Source organism: Eubalaena glacialis, chromosome 6 (genome assembly GCF_028564815.1).
Source record: "Eubalaena glacialis isolate mEubGla1 chromosome 6, mEubGla1.1.hap2.+ XY, whole genome shotgun sequence".
Lineage (NCBI taxonomy): Eukaryota > Metazoa > Chordata > Mammalia > Artiodactyla > Balaenidae > Eubalaena > Eubalaena glacialis.
Window position 1 is genome coordinate 67,575,521 of NC_083721.1, and position 24,880 is coordinate 67,600,400.

The 24,880-nt window shown below is 42.8% G+C and overlaps 1 pseudogene; it reads right to left on the bottom strand.

The window, feature by feature from the left end:
- Positions 1-23,630: 23,630 nt before the first annotated feature.
- Positions 23,631-23,862, bottom strand: LOC133092979 (cyclin-dependent kinase 2-associated protein 1-like; annotated as a pseudogene).
- Positions 23,863-24,880: the final 1,018 nt, after the last annotated feature.

Genomic DNA, 24,880 nt, shown 5'->3' on the forward strand with positions numbered 1-24,880 from the left:
TTCCAGGTGGGCCCTAAATGCAATCGCGTGCATTCTTTTTTTTTTTTTTTTTAATTTATTTATTTATTTATTTATTTTTATTTATGGCTGTGTTGGGTCTTCGTTTCTGTGCGAGGGCTTTCTCCAGTTGCGGTGAGCGGGGGCCACTCTTCATCGCAGTGTGCGGGCCTCTCACTGTCGCGGCCTCTCTTGTTGCGGAGCACAAGCTCCAGATGCGCAGGCTCAGTAATTGTGGCTCACGGGCCTAGTCGCTCCGCGGCATGTGGGATCTTCCCAGACCAGGGCTCGAACCCGTGTGCCCTGCATTGGCAGGCAGATTCTTAACCACTGCGCCACCAGGGAAGCCCCTCGCGTGCATTCTTATCAGAGATAGGCAGAGGGATATTCAACACAGACAAAGGAGAAGAGACACACAGAGAAGGCCACGGGAAGTGGAGATGGGAGTTGGTACAGTCACAAGCCAAGGAACACCAGGGAATGCTGGCAGCTACCAGAAGCTGGAAGAGGCAAGGAACAGATTCTCCCCGCAGAGCCTGCAGAGGGAGCACTGCCCTGCCCACACCTTGATTTCAGTCTTCCGGTCTCCAGAACTGGGAGAGAAGAAATTTCTGTTGTTGTGAGCCACCAAGGTTGTGGTAATTTTTTATGGTAGCCCCAGGAAATGAATACAGTATTCAATGCTATAAGTACTTGTTCGCTCTCTCTCTCTCATCAGACTCTCAGCTTATTCTGCAGTTTTAGTTTCTCCATATGGCTGACAAGATGGCTAGTGCAAGTCCCCAAATTGCATCCTCCCAGCTTTGGTACCACAGCAAGAAGAGAGTGTGTATTTTCCCAAGGCGTGTACATCCAACCCAGGGAAGGATTCTGATTGGTCCTGTTTGTGTCATGTTCCCCCTACCGCTACCATGTGCTTGGACAAAGCATATTGTCAAGGGGGTGGTCCTGTGCTTGGCTGTATTTGGGTCATGATACCATCCCTATAGCAGGCAGCACATTCTGATTAACAGCTTCCCAAAAACACATGGTATGGGGCAGGAGGTTTTTCCCAAGAAAGGACACCGGGCAGACTAAAACAACAAGTATCCACCACAAGGCAATCGGCCAGATTCCTGGGCTCTTTCCCAGCTTGGGACACCATGAGGACGTGTAGGGTTATGGGCAGAGGAACAACAGACTTGTCTCTGGGACATGGGACATTGGATATTCCCTCCCCTAATCCAGATGAAGGAGTAAACAACTGCCTTTGAAATTTATGTGGAGACTGGAAAAGCTGCGTGTTTGATCAAAATGATGGGCCCACCCTCCTATATGTTCCAGTCAGAGTGGGACTGGTCTGGGCTGGATGAGAGGGTGGCCTCAGTGGTGCATGAAGTTAATTGGCAGTCGCAGGTTATGGATAGGTTGGGACTCTCCTGAGAGGACCCCTGGGGATAGGACTTCTTCATGGCCAGAGCTCAAGGCTGAAGAGAGCCCTTCCTCATTCTCTGGCAATTTCATTTCTCTCTCTTTTCCCCCTTTTAATCTCCCTCCCTCTACTACCCTCCCTCTCTCTTTTTTCTCTCTTCTTTTCTCCTAACTCCCACTCTTGGGATAAGAAGCAGGATGCTAACGCACCAGCCATGGGCTTTGTAGAAAGCAGTTTATGATGTTTTTTCCCCCACTGAAAAGCAATGCCTTCCCTTGCCTAGTTTTGGTGGAACAGTCTATTATCAGCACAATCACTGACATTTATCATAAAACCTCACAGACTGAGATTCTTCCAGGGTCTGGGCTACTCCCTGGGAGTAAATCAGGTATTTTGAGCAATGGCAGGGCTTCTTTCAGACCTTTAGGTATTATTTTTAATGCAACAGCAAAACCTAAAAATGGAAGTGAATAAATGCAGCTGGTTAAAGGAACTGACCTGCACATGAAGGTCATGCAGTAGAAGAACTTGGTTCATTTAGGATGTGTGAACGTGGCAGAAAATGTTCATTTTTACTGGCTTTTCATGGTAAATAGAAATGCTGCCATTAACCTGCTGAATACGACTCGGAGTGAACCTACCAGAGATGCTGCCGGGAAGCCCCCTCCAGCTGGGTCTGCCCCCTTGATGTTTCTTCTTTGCCCTCATTAAATTTTTAGGCACTTATGGCTTCTTCCAAAGAAAGCTGACTCTTTCAAGTTACTGACTTAAATAGCTGTAATGGGTGTATGGGGGAGGGGAAGGAGGGGAATGTAATATCTCTTCCTTGCAGATAGACGTACAGTTTATTTTTTAATGTGAGGAAATGGTGCTACTTCAGTATGAATGGAAATCTGTGGACCAGATTGACTGTGTGTTGGGGGATCCCCAAGATCACTCCCAGTTCCATGATTTGCTAGGACTAACAGGACTGGGCACATAGTTGTGTTCACAGCTACGATTTATTATAGTGAAAGGATACAAAGCAAAATCAGCAAAGGGAAGAAGCATGTGGGACAAAAACCAGAAGAAACCAGGTGCAGGCTTCCAAGAGTCTATTGCCATTGGAGTCACTCAGAATGCACGGAATTCTTCCAGCCCCAAATTGGGACAAGTGTGAAATATGTCTATCAGGGAAGCTCATTAAGACTCGTGACCGGGGCTTTTATTGGGACCTGGTCATATAGGCACACTCTGCTTGGTCCTACTAGAATTCCAGAGTTTTAAAAGGAAAGCAAGTGTTCAGCACAAGCCATACTGTTTGCACAGATTAGGCACAATGAACCACTCTCATCATTTCTGGGAATGGTGGGAACCCTCCTGAAATCCAAGTTTCCTGATGCCAGCCATGGACCAAACTTGCAATCAGGACTTTCTAAGGATAGCAGTCTCAGGCCTGCTATGTTAACTCTTTAATCTCCACAATTTGCCAGTGTCTGTAGCTTTTCCTGCTTTAAGGAAAACTTGAAGTTATAAAACAGAACTTATTAAACATATATTGGGAGATACACCATGAAGCCTCAAATGTCTGTCATGCTCCCACCTTTCTTTCAAATTGGATTTATATATCATGTGTTTATCCTGCTATCCTGGCCATAAACGATGAAACAAGAGATTTCTCCTTGAGCCAAAAGCTGAGAAGTGCAGTTGGACAGGATCTAGACCAAGAGTCACAGAATGTGACCAATAAGGGGAGCACTAGGGTGGGGCATGACAAACGGATCCCATCCGTTGTCTTTGGAAGAATAAATGCTAGATGGAGAAAGGGAAAGTGGGTGACTAGAGCTCAGACTGAGTGAGAGCAATGTTGAGTTGTTGTTCCAGGTCTTCGTGAAGCCTGGTGTGCTCCCCAGTTTTGGAAGTCTACGGTCAAGATGGAGAGGATGCCTCCTGGCTCACATTCTTATGTATCCTTGCAATGAATTCCTTTACTAATGAGGGTGTGTCTTTTCCAAGCAGCCTGAAAGAGCCTAGCAGACACGGGGGTAAATTTTCCCTTTACAAAGAGATTTGGCAACTAAAATTAAAAGAGTTGTACTAGAGAGCATCCAAGGAAACTTGAAAGAGTACAGTTTAGGTCAATAACAGGAAGTAGTACCTTACACTGCAAAAAGGAAGTTTCAGAACACATTCCACTCCCTTAAAATTAGAAAACATAAGTAGGCTAAAGAAAATCTTTAAAACTTATCTGTGTGGTTGAGTCATAAGGAATTATCGGGAAAAGCTCAATATGTTGGGACTATTTCCTCTTCTATGAGATGGATGTCGGGAAAGAGAGTGATGATCTCCTATGGCATAACTGTGGTGTCCCGGGCAGGACCAACCCAGGACGGCCTGAAGCAAGGGTTCCTCTTGATGAGGCTGCCAGCAGGGGCTGTGAAGTTGAGAATGGTCTCTGAGGACATGAGCCCCAGTAGCCCTAAACCAGACCTGAACAGTGAGCTGAAGCATTGTGATGGGCTCAGTGGGAGGCAACATTCAACCCCTGCATCCAAATCAGGCTCAGAGGCAGGAATATAGTGTATTTATTTATCAATTTGTCTGTGGACTAAATATATCAAGAGTCAACATTTTGGGTCTCTGCAAGGATGAGGGTAATTAGAAGTATACTCCGTGGACACACTGCCTAGCCCAGCATGTTCTTGTGAAAGGCCCTCAGAAACTACAGTTAGTGTGGGAGACACAGTGCCTGCCACCTGGCTAAGCACTTCAGAGACTCCCATTGACATGTTGTGGGCTGAGGCAGGACTGTGATTAGAAAGGATGGTTTCATTCCAACACCATCGCGTTCTTAAGAAAAGGATAACCTCCCTTTAACTGGCATGTGACCTTTTAGTTGAACTTGGAGTATTTGGGGCTGTTCAGAGATAGTGCTAAATGGCACAAGAATACTTACTCTGTGATGATTGTTCCCTGGTGAGCTTCCTGCAGTAAAAATGATAAGGGTTGTCTGAGACTATCCAGTTTTAGTACTGGGGCCATTTCCATCCTTTGTTATTAAAAATGGGCTCAAGTTTTCTTTCTCTATAGGGGGAGGGGAAAATTAATAGTTTCCTTAGGCATTCAGGGCACAGTTATGCTTTTGAATACAGAGCAGTGGTTAAGACTACAGATTCCAGTGTATGAGAGACCTGCAGGTTACTAGCTGATTGGGCCAGTTACCTAAGCTCTTTGCGCTTCAGTTTCATCTGTAAAACGTGAGAATAATAACATCACACAGGGTTTTTGTGAGGATGGAACTGGATAATGTATGTAAAACACTTAGTGCCTAGCACAGAGTGAGTTCTTAATTACTACTTAGCTATTTATTTAACTATTTTATTTTTTCATGGGTACTGAACCTGCATACAAGTACTTTATTCCAGAACCTTCCAATATCAGAATTCCATCGCTGGAAGTGGTCTAGAGCAGAATGTTTTACAGACATTTAGCAGGGACAGATTTGAGCCATTTGTAAAATGAAGTAGACCTTTGTCATTCGTGGCTTTCAGTTTTGTGGTTTCAGCTATTCATAGACAATCTCAAGGGTTCGTGACGTGGTATATATTTTTTATATATATATAAAATATATATCACCTTAATCTAAAAGGGATAAGAAGTAGTGAGGATGCAGTAGAATCATTTTGAGTACCCACCCAGTCATGCTCTCCTCTGAGAACTTCCCCCCAACAAAAGAGATGGACCCCCAGAGCTGGCTTGTGACCCCTCACCACAGCTGATGGGACACCTGACCCAGGGAGAGCTGATTTGGTGCTTGAGTCAACCTAATTTTCTCTCCCGGATTGTTCTTATTTTCTGGAGATACATGAAGAAGAAATTGGGGATCACATCTCATGACAGACATAATTTATTTTCAAATGGTTCAGGAAAAAAGTGTATATATGTGTATATATTATACAGAGAGAGAAAGCAAATATCACAGAGTTATAGCAATTAATAAATCTAACTGAAGGGTATACAAATGTTCATCGTACTATTATTTCAGTTTTTCTTTGGTTTACAATTTTAAACTGGAAAAGATTTTAATGGAAAATGAAAAGTCCCTTTAAAAAGATTAAAACGAAACAAAACTCCTTAAGTTACAATGAGCTCCTGAGCCTCTAGGCGTCTCTCCCAGGCTCTCAGCTGAGAAACTGCATGTTAATCCTGGGTGGAGGGGCCAAGCATACACAGAAGAGAAAGCTGTACTTCAGAGAGACAAGAGAAGCAAAGGTACAGAAACATGCAGAGGGGAGAGAGCCTGAGATCCCTGGGAAATGGGGAGCATGGGGTGCATTCCTGACCTCTTGGTTCTGGGTCCAGAGGCCTGGTTCTAGTGTAAGGTCTACCTCTTCTTTCTGTCTCTGAGGTTCATGGAATACCCTGGTAGCCTTCCAATAAATTCTTAATTTTATTATTATTATTTTTTTTGCTTAAGCTATCTTGAGTTGTTCTGGCCCTTTTGAACAAATGAGCTCCAATCAAGCCCCCTGGCCAGTCTGTGGTAACCGGTGCAGTGTGGCGTGTATGACCCTCCGCCTCTGAGCTGAGATCGGGAAGAGTGGCTTAACTGGAGAACGTGCCTTGCAGACTGCTAGCTTCTGCAACTCAATGGAGTCGAGGTGGAATAAAAGTCTTAACTGGAAGCATAATTTTCAATTGTACTTTACAGCTTTTGGAAGGGTAAACCACATGTGCAGTGGGAACATATTCTTCAGGCCACAAAGTCAGGTGTGGGCTAGGGCGTAGGGGAGTAACATTTGTGCCTTTTCGATGCTGAATTTAAGTCCTATCTTCAGCCTTCCTCCTACCTGGTAGCAGAGTCTGAGTTTGCTCCCTGGGTTCAGTGTTTTTGCTCTTTTCCCCTGGGGGAATGCGTTGATGAGGACGGGCTATAACCCTAGGTCATCACCACCGATGCACGCTTGGCATCTCCAATGATCTCCCTCACCCTCTGGTCCTCCTGGCCCTCCTGCTTTTGGGGTCCAGACCTGCTGCCTCAGTGCACAGGGACTCTCTGAGGTAGCTTCTGGCCTCTCAGCCCACACCTTCTCTAGGGCCAGACCCTGCAACTGCTCCACTGCCCACGGAGGTAGAGTCTTGCCCCTCCCTGGGCTCAGATTTCCCCAGCAGGATTCTGAGTGGTCTGTTCATTTTCCTCCCTGGCTTAGCTTGTGGAAGGGCACAAGGGCCTTTCTCAAGTTACTAGCTGACATTCTTTCTCTTTCCTTTTGTGCAACCCTGGGATGGTGGACTGGATCATAGACCCTCCCCTGGAAGTCTTCTCAGCCTCTTGTTTATGGCACATTTTCTTTTAAAACATAGTGTTTTATTCTTACTAGAGTACCTATACAGAAATAGCTTATTTGGTTGTTTTCTTTAATTACAAAATAACCAGAACTAACAAAGAGAGTCTTTCTATATTGCTCTTCTAGAACATGGGATTCACAATTTAATAATATATAACTTGACATGATTTTATGCCCGGAATTTTTTTTGTTATTAGCTTTTGATAACTGAAGGCCAAGCTTTTGGATCTCAAAACCCTTTTTTCTTGCAAAGCCTATTTGAAACCTCAAGGCTAAGAACTGACTTGTTATTTGCATTTTGTTGTAACAAATCTACCCTGAGACAATGACAACTTCAGGTCTAGGTCAAATGCAGATTGGACAAAGGATAGCAGAAAGTGTGCAGGTGGGTAGGAGGAGAAGACATTGGGTCATAGTATCCACTCTATATGCCAATGGAGTATTCATGAATTGGGGGATTTAAATAGACCCCTGTGTTCCCCTTGCCAAGCTCAATGTTTTCCTCTGTGGAAAGAGGAAAAGATTTTCCCTTGCAAAGGTTCTACTATATGGTGACATCTCTTCTACCTGAAACTTGGATTGGACTTAATCGAAACACAGCTAGGGATAGGAAGTAGCAAACAAAGTCTCAGAGTCACGAAAACAGGTTTCATAGAAGACATACACCAAAGAGTTTGTTCATAGGCAAGCCCCTTAAAGCCTCCAATAAAGCTTATTTGTTCTTGTTACATATTCAAACACACCCAAGTTATCAAGTTTCTAGGCTAGATTGGGGTTGGTAAGTGACAGGAGGATCTAGCTGTATATTGCAAACAGTAAGAAAAACTGCTGTTAGCATGATAGCAACAGAGGAGTCAGAAATACAACAAAAATCAGATATAAACATTTAAAACATCAGTGCTGTCTAGGGACATCAGTGTAAAGACAGCATGTCTTAAATTTCTCTTTTGTTTCTGTAACCAGAACTGTAATTGATCAGTGTCTTAGAGCTCAGTGGAAATTCAGAGGAATCTAATCCAAGTATGAAATATGGGATTCATAATTTAATAATATGACATAATAATAATAGTGTGAAATGATTTTATGCCCTAAATCTTTTGGCGCATTAGCATTTGATAAGTAAAAGCCAAGATTTTTGATCTCAAAACTTTTTTTTTTCTCTTTTGCAAAGGCTATTATGGGCTGAATTGTGTCTCCCCCAAACTCATATGTTGACGCCTCAACCTCCAGCACCTTAGAATGTAACTGTCTTCTGAGAAAGGGTCTTTAAAGAGGTGATTAAGCTAAAATTAGGCTATTAGGGTGCGCCCTAGTCCAATCTGACTGGTGTCCTTATAAGAAGAGGAGATGAGGACACACAGAGACACCCAGTGATGCACACACACGGAGAAAAGGCCACATGAGGCCATGGAGAGAAGGCAGCCATCTGCAAGCAAAGGAGAGAGACCTCAGATGAAACCAAACCTGCCAACACTTTGATCTTGGATTTCCAGGCTCCAAAACCGTGAGAAAATAACTTTCTGTTGTTTAAGTCACCCAGTCTGTAGTATTCTGCTATGGCAGCCCTAGCAAAATAATATGAAGACTATTTTGAAACACAAAAGCCAAGAACTGACTTCTCTGTTATCTGCATTCTACTGAAAAAAGTCTACCTAAGGTTTTGTGGTTTAGTCACAGAGCAGACCACGGGTTTTTCCAAGGTCTCCAGGAAGGTACAGAATTGAACCCAGTGCTCCCCAACCCAACCTCCTGCCCACCAGGCAGCAGCTTGGTGTAGCAGAAAGAACCTAAGGCTTTAGGTTCAAATACAGGGCCCTGCCACTTAGAAGGTGGGCTGCAGTTTACAATCTCCTTCACTTCTCTGAGCCTCAGTTTTCCCATTTACAAAACACAGATGAGGTGTGCAAATTATATGAGATTACATTCAGGTTATATGTGCAAAACACCTAGCACAGGCCTGGCACATAATAGGCAGAAAACAAATATAGTTCTATTATTATTTCTACTCACCATATGATGACCTTAAGTCATCAATAAAAGATTAAACTCTGTATGTTATTTTCTGTTGAAGAAGGGGGGGTTATGTTATTTTTAAAACAGATTTTTAGCCTTATGTGATAAGATTCAAATGTCTTGATGGTTAAAGGGATGAGCATTAGGTATTCAGAATGCTGGATTATCCAGAACTATTCTCCAAAGACGTCAATAGTTGAGACTTCAGTGTAAATATTTTGTGACCTCTGAACAGTTTTTAATTCCTATTCTCCTTTTTAATTTTGTACTCCAAGAATCCCAGTTGTCTCATAAATGCCCCATGGCTTCTCAGAACCTCCTCAGAACTTTTTTTTTTACTATATGTTTTACTATATTTTATTCTTTTCTGTAGTCCCCCAAATGTCTATAATGACTGCATATTAATTTTAAACCAAGACAAAAACCATCATAAAACCTACCAAGAGATCAGGTAAGAGAGTACAAAATAAATTTGATTATTTGGTCATTGCTGACCTTAGTGGAAGGTGTTTAGGTGAGTGATAGTGACAGATGCCAGTATGCATAGGTGGAGGAGTGACTGAAAAGTGATGAAGTGAAGATATGTGTGGATGAGAGCATGAAAAGGGAGCTGGATTTGGGGAACGCTTTTTTCAGATGGGAGAAGACTTGGATAGGAAGTAGCTCTTGGAGAGGGTGAGATTATAAAAATATAGACAAAAGAGCAAGGCCTGGGGAGAGGCAGGAGGGATTGGGTTGAGGCTCAGGGAGGTGAGGAGGTTAGCCTGAGACAGGAGGACTGAAATCTCTTCCTCTGGGCCAGGCAGGAAGGAGGAAAGTTGCGGCCATGATAGGTGAGTTTAGAAGAAGAGGAAAGAGAAATTGAGGGGTTCCGATCTGATGGCCCATTTTCTTTGTGACAAATGATCTCAACTGCTGAGATTGAGGGGGATAGGCTGGAGAAAGAGCTGTGGAAGGTGTGTGGAGTTGCCAACACAGAGAATGAGAAAGGGCATTTAGTAGAGACAAGTGAAATCATTGCTGGTCAGGGCTGAGGGCCTGGTCAAGGTTGAGAGAAAATAGGGTTATAAAGACAACAGTGAGTTACTAAAAGATTTTGAGGAGAGGAGCAATGTGATGACAAATGTGTTTCAGGGATTTTATAAAGTGCTGGTATACCAGATGGTGCAGGTAAGCTTTGCCAAGTTCTAGGCTGACTAGTAATGGGACTGAAGGAGGGACGGTGAGCAGGGTCTTCTTGAAGGAAAACCATCTAGACCTTTATAATAAGACAGATGTCTTCAAGCCACATTTCTCCTTAACTGGCTGGCTCCCTGTGACACTCTGACAATAGGGGATACTGAAGGGAGACTGGAAGGCTGGAGGAGATTCTTGGAACTGTTTTGCTTTATGTTCCTGTCAGTGTCACCCCAGGAAATGTTGTTCACCATGTCGATGACAATGGGTTCTGGTTTCCATTTTTTTCACACTTTTGAACCATCCCCCTGGAGATACCAGCCCCAGCCACTGGCCCCATCTCCTCAGAGATGAGTTCCAGCTTGGCGGGTCCTTCCTCTGAGCTCCAGAGGCACCAGCACTAACAGGCAGCCCCCATGTCTGAACCCCAGCTCAGCAGGGCCACTCTTCTAAGCTTCTAGATTCTGATAACCCTGACCTCTTCTTCTCTTTTCCCCTTGCCCTAGGATGGTAGCTGCTTCCTGAATTCTCTTTTACCTTTCAGTCTCCAATACCTGCTTAATCAGTTTCTTTAGTTAAATTCTTTCTGTAAAAATAACTGATGTGGATTTTGTTTTCTTGATTAAATCCTTACTATAGAGTCACCATATTAGTTTGCAAGGGTTGCTGTCATAAACTACCAAAAACTGGGTGGCTTCAGCAACAGACATTTATTATCTTGCAGATCTGGAGGCTGGAAGTCTGCAAGCAAGGTGTTGGCAGGGTTGGTTCCTTCTGAGGGTCATGAGGGAAGGATCTGTTCCGTGCCTCTACCCTTGCTTCATATGGCCATCTTCTCCCTATGTCTCTTCACACCATCTTCCTTCTATGTGCATCTGTTTCCAAATTTCCCCTTTTTAGAAGAACACCAGTCACACTGAATTAGAACTCATCCTAATGACCTCACTTTAACTTGATTACCTCTATAAAGACCCTATCTCCAAATAAGGTTACATTCTGAGGTACCAGGCGTTAGGACTTCAACATATGGAGAGCAACAGAATTCAACCCATAACTGTTGCCTTTAGCATAATGAACAGCAATTAGAGAAAACTGTGTGTTTAAGTTTTGCTTAGCCCACTTTTAGCTCTATATCCTTGCACAAGTAGCTTAATCTCTCAAAGCCTCAATTTTTGTCTTCTATAAAATGGATATAGTAATTCTTACTTCAAAGATTAAATTAGATAATATAAAGATATCCCAATTCTCCTTTCTTTTTTACATTTTGTAGAAGATAAATGTGTTTTACCCCTGCTCACTCCATTATTCTCATCCTATTTAGATAGAAAGATGAAGTTTTTAAAATAATTAATTAATTAATTAATTAATTTTTGGCTGCATTGGGTCTTCGATACTGCACGCGGGCTTTCTCTAGTTGGTGACGAGCGGGGGCTACTCTTCATTGTGGTGCGTGGGCTTCTCATTACGGTGGCTTCTCTTGTTGTGGAGCACGGGCTCTAGTTGTGCGGGCTTCAGTAGCTGTAGCACGCGGGCTCAGTAGTTGTAGCTCGTGGGCTCTAGAGAGCAGGCTCAGTAGTTGTGGCACACGGGCTTAGTTGCTCCGCGGCATGTGGGATCTTCCCGGACCAGGGCTCGAACCTGTGTCCCCTGCATTGGCAGGTAGATTCTTAACCACTGCGCCCCCAAGGAAGTCTGAAAAGATGTTTTGCTGCTCACAACCGACTTTGAGACTTGACTGACAGGCTGTACTGACCACTGGAAATTCAGACCTCCACCAACAGCTCTCTGAAGTCCTTCATTCTAACTCAAGTGGTGTCACCAGGGCTGCCTCCCAGCCTTCCCTTGCTCTGTAACTCATTTCTCTGCTCCCTTTGGCACCATCTGGGTGTGTCTCTGTTAGAGACCCCACTTTCCCAAACAAGTTTTGGCCAAGTTTCTGGCAGCTAACCACACCCCTGCCTCTCAGGGGAAAGTGCTTTTCCACACACTACTTTGTTTAGAAATCCTTGTCCCTGGAAGCTAACAAGCTGTGAGTTGCTTAAAATGTAACGGTTACCTATGAGCAGCACAGCTAAATATAGTCACAAAAAATGCAGTATTTTGAAAAAGAAGAGCATTGTTTAAACAGGATTTTTGAATAGTTTCTTCCATGTAGGGATACAGTGAGAGGGCTTAGTGAAGCCTGAATTATATACTTTGAAAGCAAATGGAATTTTTAAAGTGGTATGAAAGTTAATTTTGTCTATCAACTTGACTGGGCCATGGGTGCCTAAACACTTGGTCAAGCATTATTCTGGGTGTTTCTGTGAGGTTGTTTTTGGATGCGATTAGCATTTGAATCTGTAGATAGAGTAAAGAAGAGCGCTCTCCCTAACGTGGGCCGGCCTCATCCAAATCAGTTGAAGGCTTGAATAGACCAAAAATGCTGACTTCCTCCTGAGTGAGAGAATTCCTCCTGCCTGACAGCCTTTGAACTGGGACATCAGCTTTTTCCTGCTTTTGGACTAGAACTAAAACATCGGTTCTTCCTGGGTCTTGGGCCTGCGGGCCTTCAGACTGGAACTACACCATCGGCTCTGCAGGTCTCCAGCTTGTGGACTCACCCTACAGATCTTGGGACTTGTCAGTCTCCATAATCATGTGACCCAATTCCTTATAATAAACCTATATATATATATTGTACTTCCTATTGGTTCTGTTTTTCTGGAGAACACTGACAAATTCAGGCTGGAAGGAATTTTAGCAGTGCATCTTAAACTTTAATATGAATACGAATCACCTGGGATCTTGTTTAACTGCAGATTCTGATTCGAGAGGTCTGGGGTGGGGCCTAAGATTCTGCAGTTCTGAGAAGTTCATCGGTGATGCTAATACTGTTTGTCTACCAGCCACACTTTGAATAGCAAAGCTTTAGTGATCATAAAACAGAGGTTCTCAATCTTGGTTGCACATTACAATTATTTGGAGTGCTTTTAACAAACACTAGTTCCTGGTTCACCACCACCCCCCGCCCCGCCCCCGCCCAGAGTTTCTGATTTAACTGGTATGTGTTTGGACTCAGGCATCAGTGTCTTTTTTCAAAACATCCCAGGTGATGCTAATGTGCAGCTAGGGTTGAGAATCACTGCTCTGGTCGGGGCTGCTCAAAATAGGTACAGGAATCACCTGGGAATCTTGTTAAAATGCAGATTCTCAGCCTGGTGCCTGAGATTCTGCATTTCTAAAGAGCTTCTAGGTCACATCAAGGTTGCTGGTCCACTGAATACACTTTAAGTAGGAATGGTCTAGTTCAGTGTTCCTCAACTTTGGCACTACTGACATTTTGGGCCAAGATAATTCTTTGTTTTAGGAGACTATCTTGGACATTGTAAGATGTTTAGCAACATTCTTGGCTTCTACCTACTAGATGCCAGTAGCACTCCCACACACACTTGTGACAACTAAAAATGTCTTCAGACATTGTCAAGTATCCCCTGAGGGGTAAAACCACCACTGCTACCACCACCGCCCACCGTGTTGATGTAATCCAACCTTCTCATTTTATTGCAAACTGAAGTCCTGTTACAATGTCCACATCTTCTAGGCTCTCAGAACCTCTAGATAATTGAAAGCTGACAGATTACAAAATGATGACTGCCTCAAACATAGAATGGTAGGTAGAATAATGGCCTTGCAAAGATGTTCAAGTCCTCATTCTTGAAACCTGTGAATATGTTACTTTACATGGTAGAAGAGGCTTTGCAGTTATAATTAAGGACCTTGAGATAAAGGATTATTCTGGGTTATCCAGGTTGGCTCAATGTAATCACTAGGGAATAGGAGATGTGATGATGAAAGCAAGGTCAGATAGAGAGATTAGAAGATGCTATGCTGTTGGCTTTGAAGATGAAGGAAGAGGCCACAAGCCAAGGAATGTGGTTAGCTTCTTGAAGCTGGAAAAGGCCAGGGAATGAATTCTCCCCTAGAGCCTCCAGAAGGCATGCACCCTTGCCTACACCTTGATGATAGCCCAGTGAAACCCATTTCAGATTCTGAAGTTTAGAACTGTAAGAGAATAAATTTGTGTTGTTTTAGGCCAATAAGTTTGTGGTAAATTGCTACAGCAGTCATAAACTAATACACAGGGGAACACGATAAGCAGATAAACAGTCCTTTGCTGTGGGAGAAGCAGAAGTAAGGTTGCACTTGGGTAGAATGGAGTGGATGGGAAGGCTGCTGAGGAAACTGAAGAGACCCTGTTTTTGGGGGGAAGAATCAATAACACTGTTCCAAGTCGAGCATTATGAATGGACAATTCTGCGTGAGCCCAGGCAGGACTACTGGAAACAGATGGACAAGGCGCACACCTGGCAGATTTGGGCAGAGTGCAGGTGTGGCGTCATAGAAATCAGATCACTGCTTCTGTGCTGTGGGCCAGCAGGCGTGGATGTGGCTTTGTGGTCCTCAGAATTTGCTGCATATTAGAATCACCTGGGAAGATTTTAAAACTCCTGCTGCTCAGGCTGTATCCTATACTCATTATGTAAGAATCTCTGGGGACATTAGTAGTTTTTAAAACTTCATGTTATTCAAATATGAAGGTGCACTTGAGAACTACTTTAGAAGGGGAAACAGGTGAGGGACAGACCAATAAATGCAATGAACTCTAATCAACTTGTTTCTGGAACAACAGTCCTTTGGTAATTTGAGGTGCTACGTTCTTGAGGGGAATGATGCAGGTGAGAAACCTGGTACCACCTGATGTCCCACAGCTGGTAAGTTGTGGAGTAAAGATGCGGTCTCGGGACTTCCCTGGTGGCTCAGTGGTTAAGAACCCACCTGCCGATGCAGAAGACCTGGGTTTCAGCCCTGGTCTGGGAAGATCCCACATGCCGCAGAGCAACTAAGCCCGTGCGTCACAACTACTGAGCCTGCGCTCTAGAGCCCAGGAGCCACAACTACTGAGCCTGCGTGCCACAACTACTGAAGCCTGCGTGCCTAGAGCCCGTGCTCTGCAACAAGAGAAGCCACTGCAATGAGAAGCCTGTGCACTGCAACGAAGGATAGACCCTGCTCACTGCAACTAGAGAAAGCCTGCGCGCAGCAACAAAGACTCAATGCAGCAAAAAAAAAAAAAAAAAAAAAAAAAAGATTATAGAGCCCAGAAACAAACCCATACACTTAAAAACAAAAAACAATGTGGTCTCAACCAGGTTGTACGTAGGCAGGTCCAACTGCAAGGCAGTGGGGACCTCAGCAGCAGGGCAGGGCGTTGGGGAAGAGAAGAAAGCTGGGACTATTGAGGGCCAGGGCCGAGAGTGAGGGTAGGTATCTAAATCATGGCATCCAGAGAAATTGGGGGAATCCACACACTTACCTACACTGAGAAAAGTGAAAGTCTCCAGGAACGCACAAACCACCATAACCTTCATCTGTATAACTTTCCCTGGTATTTCAGGTCATATCTTAGAGATACTTCTTCCAGGAGTCCTTCCCTAACCTCCAAGCGTTAGATTGTCCCTTTTAAAGCACCATTTTAATAGTCTGCCACATTTAATCCTTCTAAGCCTATGTTATAGTAGTTAAATGATCCTCCGTGTCCTCAAGCTAAATGTGATTTATGTAAATGAGTGCCATGGCCCATGTGTAGAGTCTATTTATTATTATATAGCCTCTGGATAAGGCAGAAACATGGCACTTGTGGCAGAGTAAGAAATTATATCTTGAACCTTGATGTGCAGAGGAAAAAATAAAACAGAAATTATAACCAATGCAGGTTATTAAGCACATTCAGGGTAACGTGCCCTGAGTTCATAGCTTTCTATTCCCTGACAGGACTCCATCTCCCAACACCCATCCCAGATTGGCCACTGTTGGTCACCAACAGAAAGTGTGTGTCAGGAGGGTCCAGAGGAGATCCAAGAATTTGTACTTATCAAGCATCTCTAGTTGATATCGCTTATCCTTTTGCTGACAGTTGTATCTTTTAAACCTACAACAGTAGAGTGGAATTTGCATACAATCTATATATTTGAGTGTTCTCACCAATTCTAAAGCCTAGTCTTCTATTGAATTAATGATCACTTTTCACTCAGTATTATAATTGCCTATTTGACTGCTTAGACATTCCACCAAACCAGAATTTTTAAGGTGGCAGAGAGCCTATCTTCTTTACTGCTATATTTCCACCCTGAGTTTAGTGCCTATCATGTAGCAAGTGCTTCTTTATGTTTGTTGAATGAGAATAAAGATGAGTTTTTGGCCTGTTGCGTTTGAGGAGCCTTTGAGACCTCCAGGTAAAGATACCCGCTAAGCAGTCAGTTGTGTAAGGCAGAAGCTCGGGAGGCTGTTCTGGGCTGGAGTTTGGAAAAATGGTTGCTGCCGTGGACAGGAATAAGGTCACTAAGTCAAAGTGTCTAGAGCAGGGCATTATCGACATTTGGGGCTGGATAATTCTTTGTTGTAGGGGGCTGTCCTGTGCACTATAGGATGTTTAGCAGCATCCCTAAACTCTACTCACTAGACTCCAGTAACACCTCCCAAGTTGTGACAAACAAAAATGTCCACAGACTTTGTCAGATGTTGCCTGGAGAGCAAAGTTGCTCCCAGTTGAGAACCACTGGTCTAGAGTGACAAGAAGCATTGGAAGGTCAGCATGTCAACGTGTGCACATCGGCAAAGGCTCTGTAGAGTCAAGCGAGGGGTTCTTCCTCATTGCCTCATGACCTCGCCTACACTTCCATCCTCTTCCTCCAACCCAGACACTCACTTTGGTATTGGAAGTAGCAGTGCAGCCTTGACAGATGCAGTAGTTATGTCTATGCTGCTTAGTATTTTAAAAAAAAGGAAGTCATACTCCCAGTTGTGTAAAACGGAGTCTCTTTCCTTCGCCTAATTTCATGGGCGAAGAATGCCTCCTTCCTGAGTGGGAGCCCCTCCCTGGGGTGCTTCATGGCTCCTTTAAACTCCTGAGGCTCTGGATAGGAACTGAGACCTCTGAGAGAAGGTAGGTTGTCTGGGGGTGGAGTGGTCCTGAGGAAGTAGTTGGAGCAGGTGCCAAGTAAAATATTTCTTCTGAGGCTCCACACATCAACCCTTTCCTTTCATGCTCAGAAAATATGTGCTAACCACACAACAATAACCTCAGTCAGGCAATGAGTGATGTTTCTCTAGATGGATTTAATCATTAGAATGTTGCACATAAGCTGAATTCTCAAAATGAATTCACTCTGCTTTCCAAACTATAGGAACGTGAGAAATAAAGCCACAAGGGGAACTCGGAGTGGGTCAGTGCATGTCATCCTGTAACAATACTGGGAGGATGCTTAGAAGGCTTCCCTTCAGGGTCTAAGTTGAGAGCAGGAAGGGCTGGTTTTCCTCCCTATATCCCTTCCTATGTTTCCTAGAACATTTGCCATGTTTAAAAAAAACCTCATTTAGATATTTGTGGACAAAAAATCAGGCTAATCTAAGAAAACATCGACTCTTCCCTGTTTAGGGTAGTAAGCATCTCATTTTTCACTATATCTCATGATGAAATGTTCATTATAATATAAAAGGGGTCACAATTTGAAAGCAGGAAATGTGGAAGGGGCCAGTGGTTTCTGTCAGAAGAGCAACATAATTAAGGTGGGTAAATGGACACTTGACCTTCTCATCATTCAACGTTTGTGGGGTCTCTACCATGTTCCATGCTCTGTGCTAGGCACAGGAGATGTACGTGGAAAAGGCACAGTTTGGAACCATAGGGTTGTGAAGTAAATAGCTGACTGCCAGCCAGGGTGATAAGCTTAATAACAAGTAAGGGGGGCTCTGGGTACACATAAGGGGTGGTCCTAATAAGACAGAGTCAGTGAAAGGGTCCCAGAGGAGGTGTCATGTGAGCAGGTGTGAGTATCTAGGTGAAGGGCATGGGCAAAGATGTGTCTAGTTGTCACACTGTGGTTCCAAGGCCAGACTGAACTTTCCTCCAAAGCCATAGCAAGTGCTCTGAGGGAACACACATATAGACTGGGGCAGTATGACTCATTTCTATTAAAAAATGAAACTGTCCTCCTATAAAATGAGGGGAAGGAATTCATAAATAATCAATGCTAATTAGAGGTAAGCAACGACCTAGCTAGAGTTTCTGTCAGCCATTAGGTATAAGTGGATAGTGCCTGCTTAAAACTACGGTGTCAGAGTGAACCCCCTCCTCAAGCCGCCTGTCAGAATCTCTTCTCCAGTTGGCCAAGCCCGTGAGCTCACTGGGCCCTAAGAGATTCCAACTCCGTACTCTGAGCCTCACCCTGTAGCTACCTTCTCTGTGGCACTTCTGCTCCCTCACACCCACCGTAGTTGACTTTCCATTCCTTCCATCACTTATCACACAGGACTCAATAGAATTCCATCAAGTTTTAGAGCCAGAGGGAGCTTGCAGAGCATATTATCCGACCTTCTCATTTAACAGCTGAGAAAACAAAATTTACGGCTGAGAGCTTTTGGAGGAAGAAGCCATTACCTGCTATGCAGGCTGAGCAACAGAGAAAGCCTGACCGGTGCAAGAGAGACGGCGAAGCAGAGAGTTGCTCAGAAAGGAGCAGAGATGAGAGGCTGTGAAAGAGAATTCCCAGGTTGCCTAGTTCTATCTGTTCTTGAGGTCCAGCTGCACTCCTGCCTTCAGGCTTCATGAGACTCCCCCAGACCCTTATCACAAATTGCCTTTTCTGCTTATGGTCACTAAGGTCAGTTTCTTTTACTTCACACACATAATGAATCAGAATTCAGTTATGTAAAGTCATCTGTAAGAGAAAGGGTGACTCTCAAGCTGAAACCGTTAAGTATTGGTGTATTAGAATCTTGTGGCTACTGTAAAAAATTACCACAAACTTGGTAGCTTAAAAAAATCAGAGGGGCTTCCCTGGTGGCGCAGTGGTTGAGAATCTGCCTGCTAATGCAGGGGACACGGGTTCGAGCCCTGGTCTGGGAAGATCCCACATGCCGCGGAGCAACTGGGCCCGTGAGCCACAACTACTGAGCCTGCGCGTCTGGAGCCTGTGCTCCGCAACAAGAGAGGCCACGATAGTGAGAGGACCGCGCACCGCGATGAAGAGTGGCCCCTGCTTGCCGCAACTGGAGAAAGCCCTCGCGCAGCAACGAAGACCCAACACAGCCATAAAAATAAATAAATAAATAAATAAATAAAATTTAAAAAAAAATCAGAAATTAATTTTCTTACAGTTCTAGAAGTCAGAAGTCCAAAATCAGTATCACTGGGATAAAATCAAGGTGTCAGCAGGGCCATGCTCACTCCAGGGCTGTGCTCCTTCCAGAAACTCTAGGAGAGAATCTGCTTCTTACCTCTTCCAGCTTCTAGTGGCTGTCACAGTTCCTTGACTTGTGCCCACATCAGTCACTTCAATCTCTGCCTCTTGGGTCATGTTGCCTCCCTATCTTCTGTCTATGCATCAAATCTCCCTACTCTTAAAAGGACACTGTGATTGCATTTAGGCCCACCTAGATAATCCAGATATTTAATGTAATCACATCTGCAAAGACCTCTTTTGCCATATAAGGTAATATTCACAGATTCGAGGGATTAGGATGTGGATATCTTTTCGGGAGCCATTATGTAGCCTACCACATTTGGCATATTTAAAAAACAAAATGCCAATTTAAAATGGTGTTAGCTGGCAATGGAATGAAAAAGTATTTTCAGCAAGGGGTGGAATAAAAGGCCCCCAGATACAAAGAACACAGGATGTAACCCCCCCCGCCAAGGTTGCATATCCCCCTGGAGGAGATGGGATGGATGCATCATGTTATTGTGGTCCAGACACCAGCCACTATGCTCACTGAGCTAGCATCCCTTGTTCTGATTTCAAGGAACTTTCCAATAATTTGGCTGCGTATGTAGATTAAGCAGTGACAGGATATGCTGATCTGTATGCCAAAGTATCTAGTTTGTTGGATCATTATATTTCTCATTATAAATGTAAAAATCAGAGTTCTGTTTTTTTCACTCATTAGTTTTCATGAGTTTGGGTAACACATATCATCAGGCTCTGAGATGAGGGCTGTCCATTTCACAAGTTCAGAAATACAATTTGCCAGCACACTAATGGTTAATCCATTCCTGCAGGATAGTTAAACTGAGTTGTAATCTGTTGGTCCTAATTCCAAATTCCTAAGGAAGGAGTATAATTAGCCAAACTCCAGTCAATTTCCTGCCCTGGAACAATCAACTGTGGCTAAGGACTGAGGTCCCTTTGAATGTACTGCTTTTATTTTATATGCATTTGGAAGGGATAGGGCAGTTTCCTCAAAAGTCAGAGAATATGGCAAACAAAGGACATAATCGTACACTGCAGCCTGTGTTATATCTTAACTCTCAGAAGGCATTCTATTCCCAAATGTTCCCTGTGCTATCTATTGTCTTCTTCATGATTGTGTATTTGTATTTTTGGGATTTATGGGAAAACTACATTTTCTCCTTCCTCCAATGTATTCTTCTCACTTCTACTGAATTAATCTCTATAAAATACCTTAGATTTATAATCTATGATGACTATTACTGATGTACTGTCTCTGTGTTTTAGCCTTATCTGTTACCTCCTGTATTTTATCACTTAATATTTAAAAATATCAACTCACGCTATAATTAAATACATTAATTTAAAAAATAAACTCTATCATAAATGAAAACTGATATCACTTTCCTTAAATAGAAAGTAATCATACAAATAAATATAGCAGGATGTTAGAATGTGGTTTCCAACCATGGTTTTTGACTGAGGCTCCAATGTAATACACAGCATATATTGCCAAAGTTAGTGTAAGATGGACTCCTCATATGCAAGTTTACATAGGAAATTGTGGAGAACTGGTTCCATGACTTTTGTACCCCTTAGCCAGATTAATGACTATGACTCATATTTAAATGACTCATATTTAAAATGAGTCAAAGTGTGGAGGGAGAGGAGGATTTGTGGAGGATCTTTCAGGTGGGGTCTAGTGCTATAGCAGAAAGGGGGTACTGCCTTTTCTTCAGACTTCAAGTGACAAGTTTCCTTGGGACCACACAGAGAGCTATGGGATATGTTCCCCGCAGTTAGGGGAGATGGAGTAATTGCAACCAACTCCTGCCTAAGAAAGGGTAGAAGTGGCTATGTTAGGAGTGGGCTGCATTCCCAGTGTTTTGGGGACAAGAAAGGTATTACTGTTTCCCATGGACCAGATGTGGGCCACTTAGGATAAAGAGAAGTTGCATCAGATCATCTAGGGTCCTGGAGGAACTCCAGCAAAAAGAAGCTAGAGGGGAATGCTGTCTTTTTAGGGGCTGTGAAAGGACTAGAAATACTTAAGTGCCCTACCACAGGGAGAGATAGAAATCTATGTGAAAGTGCCCAGGCAAGAAGAACTCAGGTGTGACCTACTTGGCCAAGAGAGCCCTCAGCCACCAGCCAGAAAATACTGTCCTAGCGCCTTTACCTCTCTTCTCTCTGACCTCCCCTTTTCTAACCTGGGAAGAAGCAAAATAGCAGCTAACAAATGAAGGAGGAAGTGAGTGGAACGAGCAGAAGCCAACCACACTGCCTTCATGGAAGGCAGGCAGCTGTCAAGTAGAGGCCTTGCCCAGGGGACGGGGAGGAGGTGGAAGAGTTGGCTAATATCTAGGACTTGACATTCAAATTGCCAAATTAAAACTGAGTTAGAACATAAAAGACTGTAAGACTGTCTTTTACCTAAGAGCTAGTGGAAAAAAAGACACTGGGCCTGCTGGGATGTTATCCAGTGGTAGTTAAAAAAAAAAAAGCTTTCCCACTGGATCAAGTTTAAAGGAGACCTGGGAAACAAAACATTAAGTTGAATTTTGATTGTGTCTCAGTCATACTTGTTCAATATACTGCTGACACACACACTGCAAAAACAAAAGTTATATTTTAAAAAATTAAAATAAAAAAATGACAATCAAGTAGTAAATATAATTTTGTTTTCAAATGCATACAAGAAAAGAGTTTAAACATGTGAAAAACTCCTTGGTCTAGGTTCAAGACTGGCCAGTTGGTGACTGATGTTGCCACTAAGCCTAGATGCTTCCTTGGTTCAGAGTGGGTGGTGCCCCTGCTTGGTGGTATGACACAGTTGGGACACCTTGACATCCCATGCCAATTTGGATGCAATCTCAATGTGGGAATGACAACCTACCAAGACCACTATGGGAAAGACGATAGGAGCAGTTATTCTTACTATCCCTACTTCCAAAAAGTCATGGTGAAATGTTTAGTACATGAGGGTCTGAACAATTCATGGCAAAGTGTTAATCTAGGTGGTCTGTGTAAACATGTTTCTACCTTCTGTGCCCAAGTATTTTTTTCCCTAATAACATTAAAATAAATACTTAGGTATAAAGTTAAAAAAAACCCTTCAGTGGTATGCCTCCTGAAATCATCTTGCATACCACACTCTGCCAGAATCCTCAGGTGCCATCATATGTAGCTGACTCTGTCTCTCACGGGTCCCAGCCTGGCCCATCTGTACAAAGTCCATCTTTACCAATTTCCAGTCCTGTCATGTTTTCTGGTTTCTAAATCTCTAGTGATTCAAATCTGCTCTTCCTTCAGAATTCCTCTATTTCTCCTTTCAGTTCTATTGGTTTTTGCAGCACTGTTGCTTAGTGCAAACATATTTAAGATTACTCTATCTTCCTGATGGGTTGACTCATTATTATACAATGTCCCTCTCTGTCTCTAGTAAGTTTCTTTGCTTGATGTCTACTTTGTTACTAATATTCCTTCTTTCCTTTAATTAATGTTTGCATAGTATATCTTTTTCCATACTTCTACTTTCAACCTGTCAATATCATCATAATTGAAGCGAGTCTTTTATAGACAGCATATAAGCTGGGTCATGTTTTTAAATCTGGTCTGCCAATCTCTGTCTTCTAATTGGTGTATTTAGACCATTTGTGTTTAGTAATTATTAATATGTTAGGGGCCTTAATCTTCCATTTAATTTTATTTATTTCAATTTTTTGTTAATGAAAATAAGTTTTTTATGTCAAATAATAAATACACATGAAGATGAAAGCAGTTTTAGTCTTTTTTTCCAGATGTTTTGATCAGCTTACAGCAAAGACAGTACTGAAATCTTCAGACAGTCTTGGTACAAAAATTGCTGTTGGGTTGCTCTTTTTTCTGTGTTTATAAATTGTGACTTTTTAAACTGACTTCAAAGCACTAATAGCCATGCAAGTGCTTAAGCAGAAAAGAAGTTCTATTATGTAGAATCTATACTGTACAGCTGTCAGTAAAATAAAAATAAAAAAAATAAAGTGAGCTGTCAGTATTCATTAAAAACAAAATCCTTAGAGTTGTGTTGGCTTATGAAAAGGAACAAGGAAGAATTTGGGCTTCATAAATGAATTCAACAGAGAAGATTAAAGTGAGATACTGGTATCTTGGAGGCAAGCTATAGTTTGCCAGAAGAGTAGATAACAACTTTTATGTGCGTCTTTTTAATCGATGCTTTTAAAAAACCCGAATAGTTCCTAACTACTTAAAATGCAAATTCCAATTAACTGCAAAATCTTTTCTATAGGTTCAGAGCCTAATGAACCATGAGAGGGAAAAGGGGAGAAAAATTCAAACTGTTACTGTTTCTTCTGGACAGAAGAGACAACTGTAACCTCCCATCTTGTAAAAAAAAAAAAAAAAAAAAAGGAAAACCTTTCAAAACTAACAAGGTGACTAGGGTCTGGCATTGTGTTCTGTTTCAACCAAGCACTCCCTAACCAGTCCTCTAGGGTGGATGATGCCTCAGTGTAGGTGGGTCTGATCACTTTCCCCAACCCTTTATGATGGTCAGCCGCTCTGCATATTTGCTCTGAGGTACTTGGCTTCTCCCAGTTCCCTGGGTGTAGCCTAGGGATGGTGGCCTGTAGTCACTCAGCCGCTGATAGTACTGTAAGGACATTACCATGAAGGTAAAAGGTGAGTGGACGTTTCCAACCTTGTTGAGTGAGACCACGGGCCTGTGCAGTCAAGTTTAGTTTGGAAAACATGCCTCCCCTCCCCCCATCAGTGATGGATGGCACTTGGTTGCAGCCAGGGGCAGGCCTGTGAGTGTGGCAGTGGTGAAGCTGGGCCTACTGGCAGGTAGTAGTGGTGGCTTAGCAAGCCTGGCATTTGTGTGCTGGTTTGTACAGTTGTGCACCCACTGAGCTCCTGAACACTTTTTATTATTTCCATTTTATTTTTGTTTTCTCTCTGTTTTTGTTTCTCTGGTTTGTTTGTTTCTTGCCTTCCTGTAGGTTACTTAAACATTTCTTAGAATTCCATTTTGATTTATCTGTGGTGTTTTTGAGTGTATCTCTTTGCATAGCTTTTAAATAGTTGCTCTAAATATTATATCTACCTAACTTACTGGTCTTTTGGTGTCATTGTTTTACCAGTTTGAGTAATGTTAGAGAAGTGTTACCTCCCTTTGTGTACTTTACCCTTCCCCATTTATAATATAATTGTCTTAAATATCTTACATTTAGAACCAAATCAGACAGTGTTATAATGTTTTTGCTTTGTCAAAGATAATTTTGAAAACTCAAGAGGAAAAGAAAATTCTATTGTATTTACCATAATTTCGCTTATTATGTTCTTCTTTGCTGATATTTCAAGTTTCCTTCTTTTATTGTTTCCTTTCTGTTTAGGGAACTTCAGTTAGCCGTTCTTTTAACCTGGGTCTGGTGACAAATTCTCTTAGTTTTCCTTCACTTGAGATGTCTTGATTTCCCCTTCATTCCTGAAGGATATTTTCACTGGGTATAGGATTCTGGGTTGAAGGTTCTTTTCTTTCAGCACCTGAAAAATATTATGCCACTTCCCCTTGGCCTTCATGATTTCTAACGAGAAATCTGCTGTCATACAAGTCATTCTTCTACAATAGATAAGGTGTCATTTTTCTCTGGCTTCTTTCAAGTTTTCCTTGTCTTTAGTTTTCAGAA